The sequence below is a fragment of the Lepisma saccharinum genome, chromosome 28 (assembly GCF_977018435.1).
Source record: "Lepisma saccharinum chromosome 28, izLepSacc3.1, whole genome shotgun sequence".
Lineage (NCBI taxonomy): Eukaryota > Metazoa > Arthropoda > Insecta > Zygentoma > Lepismatidae > Lepisma > Lepisma saccharinum.
The window spans coordinates 8,338,501-8,350,792 of NC_139256.1; the positions used below are offsets into that span (position 1 = coordinate 8,338,501).

General features: G+C 39.8%; 1 protein-coding gene across 2 annotated transcripts in view; it reads right to left on the reverse strand.

Moving 5' to 3' along the window:
• Positions 1–2,992, reverse strand: part of LOC145981006 (activating transcription factor 3-like) — a 139,994-nt gene extending 137,002 nt beyond the window's left edge. For both annotated transcript variants that reach the window (XM_083114103.1, XM_083114101.1), the window contains exon 1: positions 2,818–2,992. The gene's annotated coding sequence lies outside the window, so the exon portion shown is untranslated. The remainder of the gene's footprint in view (positions 1–2,817) is intronic.
• Between the last annotated feature and the right edge of the window lie 9,300 nt (positions 2,993–12,292).

A 12,292-nucleotide genomic window follows, 5' to 3' on the forward strand; every position in this document is an offset into this window, starting at 1 on the left:
ATGCTCCAAAGAGAACACAGTAATTAATCAATTTACAATCGAAACAAAATGATAATTAGGCTATAGATGTGTTCCAAAATATCCGTTCTAGTAACATTACTTGACAAATTTCAATTGGCTGAAGGTATTTTTCTGATTGTTTTACTATTAGTACACTAATGTTAATACTATATTTCACTTCTTAGCGCCAATCCCAGTTTCTCCTACTTTTTTAGTGAATGTTATTGCTTCTTATAGGAGCTTCTAACACTTATGAATCAGTCTGATATCAGTAATAATATACACAGTATCTGAAAAAGTTATCTGTCACACAATCTAGGTTGAGCATTGGCCATTGTCTATTTTATCCTAAAATCTCTGACAATACCTTCGAGTGAACACGACTTCTCTCTTTCGTCTGAAGAGTTATATCTTTGAAGAGCTAAATTCGAAGTTATGACTGCTGGGATACTCAAGAATTGGATACATATTATTGTAGCTTTTCTATTACATTGCTATGTAAAATATCTATGAATCATTGGTTATTTTACCGATGTTGTGTTGTTCACTTTCGTTTATGTGTATATTTAAATTCACAGTTATCAATCACATACTGTCTAGGTCGTCCCACATGTGATTGTGTGGCTATCAAACATCAAGTCCCGTATACCAATTATGAATGCAAAATAATAGGCAATATCTCTGTAGTTTTGTTTATGCAAATACCAGGAATTATATAATTTGCAAGTTTAATATTTTCAATATTGAACGTTTCCTCAAAACGTTTATTAATATGTATTTTAAAGTACTGTAAAAGTGCTTCTTTTTCCTACAAAGGTGCGGAAACATGCGAAATCCAAATTATCAGAGCAAACCGTAAGAAAAAGATAAACTACATAATTTGGAATTTTTCATAATAAAAAAAAGCTTCCAAAATAAAGATAAATGTTATTAACGTGTACTATATCTTCGCAGGCTGGAAACATTCGAACGGAATTTAAGTATTGTACTTTTTTTTTTTTTTTTGCAGAAGTTATGGCAACCACGATTCGCGAGTGCCAGGATCGAGAACGTATGCAGCCTAACCTGGAGCAACAGGTAAGATTATTTTTAATATATATAGAACAGTGTAGTGTAATATGTAGTGTCAAAGCACGAAATCTGTGCCGGTGCTCACCAATCCAATTTTAACACTATCGAGCTTTAATGGCGCAATCGAGGCTCAAACCCGGGACCTTCCGAACCGAAATGCACTCCTCACGCCCACTCTGCCCGGCTGCGGGAACCGACGATAATCACATTGAAGATTTGCCAACCACGAAACCCCACATCGCATAAAAATGAGTGAAAAATCGAATTCGAAGCAACAAGTGTCTATAAAAGACTCTGCGCTGAGCGCAACAGGTGTCGAAGAATTTGATCCGCATTTGGTTTCAGTTAAGTGACAGTAATGGAGTGTGTAATAAGTTAAGTCCTCGGATAATAACAGCACACTTAGCGTCATTGTTATTGTTATTATTATTATTATTATACACACATGCTTCTTACTTTCTCATCATGTCAATGCCACACACCGGCTCATTTCTGAGGGGTTACAAAAGAAATATGGATGGAACAGAATTAAATAGACACCTTACTGTCTGCAATTTAAAATACTGTAATAATTTCAAAGAATTTATCATAATTTTCATTTACGAAAACTCTCGGTTTTAATTTCAATTATTAAACCTAATACAAAGCATTTATAAGAAAATAAGTCGTCTCGGTGATCCAGAACGTTACGTAATTGCCTCACGAACTCACCACTGAGGGTTTCGGGTTCGATATCTGTCCAGGATATTATATATGTCCCTTAACCATAATCATCATTCATCCTCATCGTCGCGAATACCTCAAAATTGTAGAAAAGTGATTTGGTAAAACAAGAAAAGTACGCATAAATAATAATGATGATGATAATAATTAGACGACCTCCGTGGCGGAGTGGTTATCACGGCATGCTACGACGCAAGGGGTGGCGGGTTCGAGTCCAGGTATGGGTGTTCTCTGTGAGTATCCCTTCATCATATCATCACCCTTCCTCATCGTCGCGATTAGTCAAAAGTGGCGACGCTAAATAACAAGCCTAAATACTACTACTAATAATAATATTTACAATCATTATCATTAATGTCATTCTGTGCGCAAAATTAGCGAGGTAATGATGCAGTTTTTCAAAAAATAATTACACTCTCTTCATTTTTAAAAAAAATGTTGGAAATGCATGAAAGCAGTTGGTATAGGGGGATTCCCTGAACGTCGCAGCTGCACACCCACAAATTGAAAAATTAAATAGTAACAAAATACCGTTAGAAAAAGTGTGACAATATATTATATGAGTTTTAAGGACTTAGTTCCCTGTGAAAATATCAAATTTCTCGATAATCGGCAGTCAATTTCTTAGAAATCAAATGTAGGGTGGGGTTCCCCATCTGGCTAATAATTATCAACTCTTCTACATTATAAAATACAATTGTTAATAATTCAATAAGATCCTTTAGATATGAGAAAACGTTTAAGATAACAAAATATAGATATGTAAGAATATGTACAGAATAAGCATATTATGATTTTTCTATAATTATCTTATGATCATAATTACTATTTTTGTAGAAACAAATAGGTCCATGCCGATAGTCAATTATACTGTAGGCCCATTTAAGGGCGACAGTTTAAAATACATTAGCAACTGACAAAGGGATGCGTTACCCTAGAAAATTTCTAGTTTCTATTGAGATGGTTGTTTCTAAATTTCAGTTGTAATTTAGAGAAGGTTTTAGATTAGGTTCAAGTACTCACCTTTAGATGTCGACACCTCCGCGTCAGACTAGGGTTGTGCTCCTTCCGGTTATTTTCCCCCTATCCGGAAAATAGAGCGCTCCTATCCGAAACACGACACGAAATTGAAACACAGCACCGACTGTCTGTACGCCCGTCTCCCCGCCTTTACACATAGCAATTGCCACACCACGGCCGCGGAACACAAACCGCGCAAAACCCTAATCTTTGCTTATATATCAGCTAAAAATAGAACTGATGTCACTTTCCGGCTCCGCGATTGGTCGTGCAGCGAATGCACTACGTAATCCCTCTCGTCCTGATTGGTCCATCGCCTCGCGAGGCAGAAAAGTTCGTCTCGATAGCCGGGCGCTTGGGTTGAAGGAAAAGGTGGTGTGGTGTGGTAGCCGCGTCGACTTGAACTATTCGGTTAGCATACAGGCTTGCAGAAAAGGGGGGGGGAGGGGGAGGATGGGATGTAAAGAAAAAGTGTGTGTGTGTGTGCGAGTGAGAGAGAAGTTGTGTTTATGAGATGGTGTCTGCAGCGATAATCAGTTTCCACGGCAAAGGGGCAATCTTCGTATTGAGGAGAGGAGAGAGAATTCCGTTTGTTTGGTTCTGAACAGCGGGAGACTACGTCATTTATTGGGTTTCTGTTAGGGTTTTATCGTTATTAAGATAGATTCATGTCATGATATATCTTGCTGTTCCTGATCTTTACAGATGTTTTTGAGGGCTTGCAGCACTGGCGTAAGTAGGATCATGTTTCGGGAAGGGCAGGAATTGAGCAGCTTTCTAAGGAGGCGGCGTGCACAATAAGATATATCGTATATCAACGTTTCACTCTAAAAAATGGCAATTGGGAGTTATTTTGAGTTATTGTTTGCTTCTGTTTGAAAATGTACATTTTCTCAAAATTTCGGAGGGTGCTGTAGCCCCACCAGCCCCCATCTGCGTACACCAGTGGCTTGAAGGAGTTGCAGTCTTTGTCGTGTCCAGGATTTTTGAAAGGGTGGTGTCACGTTTACTGTTCTTAGTAGTCAGCCCTAATTTTGCCATCTTTCTCGCCTCTGGCGTTCTTCTTTATTTTTAAGGAATGCTGGACTAATGGGGGAAGGGGGGGGGGTCACCGTCAGTGATGTGCCGTAGACTAGACTATAAGTTTACGTCTACATGCGTTGTCTACACGTAATCTACGCGTAGATTACATTGGGTTGTGGTTTATATAGACTACGTACACAATCTAAAGTGCATAAAAATTAATTTTCAAGGGATTCATGAAAAGAAAGTGACATTTTCAACTATATTAGTTCCTAACGAAATGAAAAGAACCTTATTTACAACAAAATTTCTCTTCTCTTCTATTATCAACTATGGAAGAAGATAAATAGTATGCAAAAAACAACAACAGATGGCAGTCGTGAGGCAAGAGTGGTCTTTTCCCCATAAAACACTAGAATATTTCCTATATTAGGTTTCTTCGTAGGTGAGAAATTGTTCGAATTTGGAAGAAAGAGTATGAAAAGTTCTCCTCACACATCAGTAACTGATACGCAATATAATTTTCTTTTAATTCCACGGCGCCCTTTCCTAAGTTATCACCTTTCGCCATGTTGTTTACATAGATTACGTAATCTACGTGTATAAAATAGTGTACGTGTAGAATGTAGACTATCGTTGTTTACGCGTAGACGCACATCACTGGTCACCGTGCAGCAATGGAGCGAAGTTACGGTACCTTTTCCCCTGGCGCTCCTATGCCGTTAATTGATTTGGTTGGTTGGTTGATTTAGTGTTTTAAGTCCACAGTAAGGCTAATCGGGACTGGGCTCACAGTTTAAAGTGGGATCCGAACCACTATGTGCCTCCACCAGGTACCGAACCTGGGTCCTCTTGATTACAAGGCGATGACGTTTTGGCTAATCGAGAGGATGAGTGATGATATATGATGGAGAAGGGACAGTCACAAAAAATACTCATGCTCAGGCCAGAATTCGAATCCAGAACCCCAGGCGTAGTAGCACGCTGTGATTTATTCACAACGACCCCCAAATTTCCTCAACACCCTCCTAAAGTTATACTGTTTTATGATCATTTTTGCAAAATTAATATTGCACAGCTTCTATCTGATGTCCATGAATTAAAACTATGGAAGCTCAAATGAAAAAGACGTTTAAAGTTATCACCCTTCGGAAATTTCTAAAACTAATTTTAAAACTTGAATGATCCTTGCAGTTAGCGGTTAGAAAAACTTATCGTAAACCCGCCACTACTTTTGCTCTTCGTGTTCCCTTCCTTCCTCCAATCTAATCCTATCGAAATAATTGTACAAGTTTATTGTAATACATAGACGTTCTCCCCGGGAGGCAAGAGGGGCCAGTTGCCGCCCTAATACTCTCACTTTGAAATTTAGTGTAGAGGAATCTTATCACCGCTATTGAAGAATAAATGAAGTGTTTTCAAGCCGACGAAAGTCCCAAGTAGCTACGGAGGAGGACCATTTCCGAACTATACAACTTCCTTCTCCAGCAAATTTCTTGTTATTAACATTCCCACACACTTTATTCGCTTGTTGGGTTACATCTGGAGTTTGCAGAATAAATTGCGAATACATTGGAATCAGCAGCGGTGATTGGGTGACAAAAGTGGGGAGGGGCAAGGACGGATTACTTTTGCTTTGTAGACGAGGCTTAGTATTAAGACGTCATAGTGCGGGGGGAAAAGTGGCCAAATGAAAGGGGTTCAACTGCCCCCATTCCTCCCCCCTTTAATTGATTTCATTGTCGGAAATGAGTAAATTATGTGTAGTTGTTTTGAATCTGCTGTACGAAACCATGTTTATATGTAAAATAGTGTCTGAACCACAGAAGGGATAATAAAGGAGGGGGGCAAAGAGCATTGAAGTTTGAATTATTCTAATAAAGTGATTTTTCGGCTGGTCTGGACACACTCTATATACGCCCCTGTTCCATACCCCTCAATACAATAAAACAGTGAGATGAGATGAGGTTTTTCTTTCTCCGATTGAACTTTCATCAAGGCTTATGCCCTCCACCTCCTAATCAGAGGATCTGCGCCCGCCTATGAATACAGATTGTATAAAGGCAATCCTGTAGTGAAGGACTTGCCTTTGCTACGTAAAACAGGGAAGGGAGGGAGGGAGAGAGAGATAACGAAGCAGAAGAATGAGAAGTAGGCACTGGCGGATTTAGCCGGAGAGGCACGTGCCCCCGTGCCTCTCCCAAAAGAACGACAAATTATTTTCTTTAAAAATGTAAACAGTCGAGTCGGCCTTTATGACAGTGATCCTCTGTTGCCGCGTTTACTTACGAAGGAACTTGCGATCAAACAACCAATTACGCAAGAAGCGGTAACTTCAAAATCCCTCCTGAAGCAGACAACAGGGAAGCAGATACAGTAGTTTCAAAGATAACAAAATTACGCATTTAGGTGTGTGAATTGATACATCAAAAGTGAAATGTTGTTGTCTTTGAAGTGATCTTGTCTGATCTTCCAAACTGATGCATTTTGCTGCATCACACGGAACACCAGCTGATAAAAAGTGCGCTTTTATGCATTTCTGTGTGTATTTTGACACTAAAAAAGTTGCAGCATTTTGCAGTTTATGTACGTTAATGTGTTATTGGGAGTCAACATATATGGGTCAATTGGCAGGTTTTCGATTCTGTGCGTAGATTTACTGGACACTTTAACTAAATCGACATCGGAAATCGAATCCGGAGCTTCTTCGTTACAAAGCAATAACGTTAACTGGTGACAAAAAGCGTGGTCATTTCTAGGTCAATATCTCGCTGTTTGTGATAGTTTGAGGAAATGAAATCTCAAGCTTATCTACTCGTATTTCTTTCTGTCAACATTGTTTATTTATTTATTTAAAGACATGACACTACAGGTAAATGCCCACTTACAGTGTCTTGTATTACAACACTTTTTGGTACACAAAATATGCAATCAGCAGAATTCATAAGGTACAATACTATGATAATATTTACAGTAATATAAAAATTAATATAAGATTAGATATGAAAAAGAAATATAAAGTAGTAAACTGACAGGTGAGGTTAGAACTTACACATGATAACCAAGAAAATAACCAAGGAAAAACATATGAGCTTCACCTTACATATAAATGATGATATATAGATGTAATGATAGTAATTAGTAATTAGTAAATAACACAAAAAGAAAATAGAAAAAATAGGATGGACTCTTTCGCCTGTACATAAAGAGACTGAACTACTAAACAAAGTTAAGTCTGATGTTGGAAGTAAGTTTCAGTTAGTTTCCTTTTTGAACCTTCGAAAACTTTGGAAGATGTCTATCTTATCATATGTCTTTACAATAACCTACACATTCTCCGAGTGGGTGCCGCATTGGCTGACATTGTTTGAGCTCTCGGTACTTGAAACAACTCTTTCCGTGGTCTTACCTTATTGGTACATAAAAAAAGGATTTCTGAGAAAGATGGACTTCTCTTTCAGAAAATGTTACTAATAGTATCACCTTATAAACAAGGCTCCTGCGCTTGTTACCCGAAGGAGATAAAGTGTGCAGTGTTTGGGATTCTCCTTTGAAGGCTCAGTCGCGATTAATTTATCTGTCCACAAATCGGACCTAAAAAGTAACCCTTGTGTTAGTGTGTGAATTTAATATGTAGTGGACCCTATATTTGAGCCTGTTTTTAATATACGGAGAGAGTCTGCAAATTATATAATAATGAAACGTATAGCATGGCATTATTAGACCGCACAAGAGCCCCAGTAATACGTAAACTAAAACAAAACAATCTGAAATACTTATTAGCAACTTAACACTTCGGAAACACGTGCAAACTGGACACCAGCTATTTGGATACTGAAGCACTGAAGCGTCCAGTGCCAAGGTCAGCGTACAGCGATGTGTTTAAATGATGGCAGATGCGCTCTCACTTCCCGGCGCGCTAGCCGCCGCTCCACGGACGACTGGACCGTAAAAATCACTATTATTTCCATTGATACTTCGCATATGCTTACAACATATTCTATGCCCCTCCTAGGAAAATATTCTAGATCCGCCTGTGGGAACAGGGTATAAAGTGGTAGCAAGTAATGGAAAAAGGGGGGAGTGGAGAGGGAGACTGTGTGGGTAAATGAGAGAGAAGGATACCTAGAGAGGGAGAGAATGATAGATAGCGGGGACAGAACATTCATTTACAATATTTATAAAAATTGAAGCGATAGTTGACACGACAAGCTATACGTGGCGCTTGGAAGCGAACCGTCAATAATAAATGCAACCTTTCCAAGCGAGGCGACACGACAAGCTGCGTTTATCGCTCGGACTGGACCGATTTTTCAGTATCGTGTAGCCTCGGTCTGTTCGCGCATGCGCGGTGAATGTTTTGCCTTAGCCTGAAGCGGGCCGTGGCGCTTGTCGCTTGCCTCTTCCGAGTGAAATTCCCGAAGTTATTGAACCGATAGCGATGCCAATACACAGATACCAATACAGAGATACCAATACTTGAAAATTGCAACAATCAAAATTTGTTCAAAATATTGACCAATGTTGGTGTCCTATTCTTCTCCAATTATATGTATCAATTTATCAAGAAATTCCCTTTAGAATATTTAAGAATTACATGAGAATATTAAATTAGATATCATGTAATCGCAAAATATAGTTTCTCGTGCAAAATTGGTGCAGAAGAAAGTTTGAATTTTGCGTAATTTCGAGGATAATTAGACCGCGAAAGTGTCACCCGGCATTTTTGCGAATCCCGTGAAAGATCAATATGCTGGAGAGGTTTCGGCTGGTATCGTTACATGAATACCAACCGATACTTTCCGATACCGATACCACAGGTTTCGGGCGATACCGATACATCGATATCGGTTCAGGCCTAATAACGATATCATATTTTTTCATATTTGGTCATCCCTCTTGGGAACGTGCCCCCATGCCCATCCAGCTAAATCCTCCAATTTCTGCCAAATATTGTCTCGTCACACCACCCGAGTCACATAAGCGTATGTTCTACACCAGAGGCGCAACCACAAATTTTTGTCTGGTGGGGGGGCAAGTACCAGGATAAACGTACCAATAATAATGTTAATAAAAATAATGCTAATAAAAATAATGTTAATAATAATGTTATTATAACATTATTATTATTATTATTATTGATTTTCTTTACTTCGCTTCTTGTGCCACTTTTCCCTAATTTGCAAAGATGGGGATGAGTTTTGATATGATGAAAATGATGAATGGATTCTCGCAAACATCCATACCCAAGCCGGGATTCGAACCCAGGACCAACATTATTATTATTATTAGTAATTTGATAAATGCATTCCAAATATAATTCTTTTTTACATTAATATAACTTTCATGCATGCAACGTGGAGTGACGTGGACACTAAATTATGTACGTATTCAAAGTTTCTTTAATAAATATTATATACAGCATATATTTTTTAAATACATTACACAACCAATTCATCCATCTCACAATAAACCAACAGCAAAAATGACATAAATTGTCTCTCAAATGTGCACGCTCCCTTTCCTCAAAATAATTGTTCATGCATTTCAAAGAAAATCAATAAAGACAAGTCTTATTCCTCTGTCTGGTGATTTACAATGCATTACAGCGAAGAAACATAAATTGCGAGGGAAGCGAGCAAGAAAATATTTGGATCCAATTTTTTTGCAGGCTGAAATCAATATTAATTTAATAGGGTGCAAATAATTTCACGGAACGTCATGGCATCTATATCATTTACAACTTTTGTACCTCCCCGATGGTGTAGTGGTAACATCGTCGCCTTGTGATCAAGGGGCCCCGCGTTCGATACCCGGTGTAGGAACATAGTGGTTCGGAACCCACTTTAAGCTATAGGCCCAGTCTTAATTAGCCTTTCTGTGCATAAAGTAGACTAAAAACAAAACAAATCAGTCAATCAATTTTACAACATTTTTTCATTTAGATCGTTCGGCGCCCAGGGCTGTCTCACGCCGTCCCCTAGTTACCGTTCTGAACTTGATAAGACTAAGAAAAGCAGGCATTGCGAGCGAAGCGATCAAGAAAATTTTAGGAAAAGTATTTTTATTTGTATAAAATTTGAAGCTCTGGGCGGTAATTGCCCCCTGCAGGTACACTTTGCCGTCAATGTTTGCCATCCAGAACTAATTTCCGACCAAGGTTGGGAGGGGGGCAACGCCCCCTGCCCCTTTCTGTGGTTGCGCCACTGCTCTACACAGGTCGTTGAATAAGTCCAGGGAACCCCATTGTTGTCGGCGAAGGAAGGGTTATTCGATTCAGTGACCCACCCAACACTGCCGCCGGCCAACTTGCTGAGAAAGGGGAGGAGGGGGTGGGGGAGCGTAAGAATGACGAGGAGCATACTGTGCGCGAGGCGACGTTGCCAAATTTACTTCCCAGCTGACCCATCTGGATCGCTTAGGTTACATAACCAAGTCTTTGCCTCTGTCGTCCCGTAAATAATGGAGCTCTCTCACTGGTCGGTTCTGAAGGCGGGGTGCCGACGGGCCAATCGGCGGAAAGGAGACTAAATGACGCTTTTTTTACCCCTGTAAGTGCGACAAAGTTCACTGGACGTACAGGTGTTACGTAAGCTTCGAAACGTGTAGAAATACGTACATTGCAGCACAAGGTTCTAGGTTCAATCTCGTCACTGAAGGTTCTGGGTTCGAGTCAGTGCATCAACAGCGTACGGTCGCCGTAAAAAAAATGGGACACGTAGATCCTGAAATACTGGCTTACCTGTATGGTGTTGTGTGTGTTGCATAACTTTACGGCAATGGGTGGATTTTAACAGGAAATTCCAATGACAACTTCTACCATCGCCGTAGGGTTAGACAACACACATAACACCTCACAGGGAAGTAGATATTTCGGGGATTAGATCTACAGTTGAAGGTGAGATCCGAACCATTATGTGTCTCCACCGGGTATCGAACCGGAACCTCTTAATTACAAGCCGACCGTATTACCACTACTCCTTCGAAGAGACAAATCGAGACGGGAGAAAATACAGGCATTTACAACTAAAGACGACACTGAAGCACTTCCAAGCTTCGGTCCGGTACCATCCCTAAAGTGGTTGTGTTCTACAGACCATTCCCTGACATTAGCTACGAGACTCGGCGGCAAGCGGCTCGGCGTCAGCGCTTGTCTTTCCCGGTTAACGGGGTCCGCGACAGTCGCTAGAGTCGGCTATTAAAATTACAGTTTTCATATTGTGTACTAACCTTGACTACAGAAGGTGTTGGAAATGATGTCCCTCTGCTGCAACACATTCCTGGCATCTCCGAAGGAAATTGGCATTTAGACGTGCAAGTTCATCTACTGTAATTCTCCCGATTTCTCGTACAATACTCTCTTTTAACTCACGGATGGTGTGCGGATTGGCTTTGTATACTTTATTTCCCCATTTTTCTTTCCACTTTTATTCAGAACTGACCCTGTTACTCTAAACTTTTTTACGAGATTTAATATAGTGGTCCTATGTGGAACGGGAACACCAGGAATTTTCGTTTCAAAATATCGTCGCACTTCTCCACAATTCCTCTTTCCGAAGTAACACTCGACAAGATAAATCCTTTGTTGTAATGTAAACTTTTTTGGTGCCATATTAAGCCACAATCTTCAACACACGGACACGACACAACACAACTTCCGAGGGAGGATTATACTGGCGCCAGTCTGCAACGTCAACAGTCGTCGCCGAGTGTCGTAGCGAATGTCAGGGAATGGTCTGTAGGTGCGATGGAGAGGAGACGGGCGAGCATATCCTCCTGAACTGCTCTTCTACACGTGACCTAAGGGACAAGTTTCTAGAAAACTTAACAGCGAGGGAGGTGATACGAGAAGTGGTAAACGATAGAATAAAGACGAAAGAAGCGGGACAACAAGTGCGGGAAATATCAGTGGGAAGTAAGAGAACGGCGGGGGGAAGCTATTACAGAAGACAGCGAAATTAGTGATCATGCTCAAACCGAGCCACCTTTATAGTGTAACGTAAAGTGTAAACACCCCTTATCACATAAAGAAGAGGGGAGAATGGGAGTGTGAAAGGCAGCCCGAGAAATAGTACAAGGGGGAGTTTGTGTGGGAAGTGAAAGATTGGAATAGAGATTTAATATAGAGACTGGACACCAAAGGAACCAGACACATAACTTTATTTGATTAGTAAACTATACTTATTATGTCTAATTTTCTTATTTTCTTATATCTGATCAACTACTAAGAGTATCTGTATATTAACATAAAGAGGGTAAAATATTAATACATGACTGTAAGGGAAGAGTAAGTGTGTGTAAAGTAAAATTTATGTAGTGCGTACAGCGTACGGCTCGCAGAAGGAAAATACAAATAAAATAAAAAATGGTTGTGAAGCAGGGTGTATCAAAGTTGAAGGGAACAGTTTGAAATGTGTGTCTATGGTTCAATGATTGATTGATTTGGTCTATTTTA